Source organism: Miscanthus floridulus, chromosome 15, assembly GCF_019320115.1.
Source record: "Miscanthus floridulus cultivar M001 chromosome 15, ASM1932011v1, whole genome shotgun sequence".
Classification (NCBI taxonomy): domain Eukaryota; kingdom Viridiplantae; phylum Streptophyta; class Magnoliopsida; order Poales; family Poaceae; genus Miscanthus; species Miscanthus floridulus.
Genome location: NC_089594.1, coordinates 61,264,727 through 61,266,800, shown reverse-complemented (window position 1 = coordinate 61,266,800; position 2,074 = coordinate 61,264,727). Strand labels below are relative to the sequence as shown.

At 49.4% G+C, this 2,074-nt stretch overlaps 1 pseudogene; it reads left to right on the top strand.

Moving 5' to 3' along the window:
- Nucleotides 1-738: 738 nt before the first annotated feature.
- LOC136509354 (probable histone H2AXb) lies at nt 739-1,587 on the top strand (annotated as a pseudogene).
- The last annotated feature ends 487 nt before the right edge of the window (nt 1,588-2,074 follow it).

Here is a 2,074-nt window from a genome sequence, read left to right as displayed (position 1 = left end):
CCTCAGATCCCTTCTTCGGGTATCTCCTAATACTTATACCCGACAACAGCAGATCTGCAATCTGCTCACAAAAATCAAACATTAAAATTTTTTGGAAGTGTTTTTTTACTGAAAACTGATTTATATTGTCATATAAAGTAATTATGAAATTAGTAGTACTTTTTGTGAAAACAAAATACTTAGAACATTATTTTGATGTATTCTTAATCTGGTGAGGGTCTATTTGTAGTTCACTATAGACGACAGAGGTTGCTGGCTGGTTCTACCGAGATGCAAAGAATAGCTTAGTATGTGCATATAGAATACAAGGAGGGGCTAGATTGCAAACACTCTGCTGCGCACTCAGTCCCCACGGGCCGTGGACCAGCGGGGGGATGAGGGTGCGGTCCACCACGGACCATGTCCACCTCGAAGGGTTATGGGTTCTTTTAATCGTGGGCATAGATCTTATGACTGGACGGCTAAGGATATCTTTATTTATATTTGTATTTAGATGGTATATCTTGAATTATTTTTCTAAAAAAATGAACTTATTTAGGATTGACATAAGCATGATATCATCGAGCTAATAAGGGCCATTGGAGTGAGGCACACACGGCCACACGGGGCTGCTGCTTCTTCGCTGCAAGCACGCATGCAATGGGCGGGGGTCTGCGCTTGCGCGTGCCTACCAGTGGGCCGGATTTCTCGCACGAAGAGAGGCGGACGGGCTCAACGTGAATACGGGAAAGAAGAAAAAGAGAAAAAATATGAGTTCCGGCGGCGGCACCACACCAGTGATTCCGTCCGACGAGAGGAGAGACTAGTCTGGGAGGAAGAGAAGAGGCGAGTATGAGTTCCGGCGGCGGCAGGGGCAAGCCCAAGGGCACCAAGGCCGTGACGCGGTCGACCAAGGCCGGGCTGCAGGTCCCCGTCGGCCGCATCGCGCGCTACCTCAAGACCGGCAAGTACGCCGAGCGCGTCGGCGGCGGCGCGCCCGTCTACCTCTCCGCCGTCCTCGAGTACCTCGCCGCGGAGGTAACTGCCCCCAATCCATTTCTTTCTCCCCCCTCCTCCCTTCCGCGAATCCGTTCGGATGATTGTTGAATCCTTGCCGTGCTCGTGCGCCGCCCGTAATCGCTTGCTTGCTTGCAGGTGCTGGAGCTGGCGGGCAACGCGGCGCGCGACAACAAGAAGAACCGCATCGTGCCGCGCCACATCCAGCTCGCCGTGCGCAACGACGAGGAGCTCAGCAGGCTGCTCGGCGCCGTCACCATTGCCGCCGGCGGGGGTGCTGCCCAACATCCACCAGACGCTGCTGCCCAAGAAGGTCGGCGGCAAGGGCAAGGCTGACATCGGATCCGCGTCCCAGGAGTTCTAGGCGGCGGCGGTTGCAGGCTTCTCTCTGTCTCTGGTTCGAATCATGCTTCGACATGAAGGCGCTCCGCCGTTCAAGTTTCGTCGATTAGCAGCAGTATTGGCGTCTTGTCTTGTCTATGGTTGGTTAGGTTTAGGTTCTGTGATGGATGGTTTATCAGGTGAAGTTTGTGGTGAATGAAAGCTGCCTATTTTTGTTGTTGCTTGCTGGAATGGACGAAATGGTCGGTTGCTGTTACTTGCTGTGGTCCTGTCTCCTATTTTTGTTGTTGATTTTGTTTCTATTCAGTGGAAGTTGCTACTGACTGATCTGCGGATGGCTTGTTTCTCGGTTGTGATTACTGCAGTCTGAAATTCTTATGTTTCATTCAGTACCTGTGATGCCCAAATCCATGTGCTCATCAACTACAACTACTGTACTGCGAAGAATAACGGACCTAAACGTTTTGTCGGTCTGAATCTAATGTAATTTTCAGAGTTACCTTGCGTGCTCGTATAGATTTCTCTGCTGTAAGGTTCCTTACTCTAATGTTGTGAAAATTCAGTTTTGCAGAAACTTAAGGCTGCAGTTCTTACGACAGTACCTATTACATTAACCTACTCCTTTGTTGCAAATGTGTTGAATATTTATTTGTACTTTGGGGTTGCTCTGTCTCAAAATGTGTCGTTCTTGCATTCTGAGTAGTCAAAGATTTTTAACTTTGACCGAAAAAATATT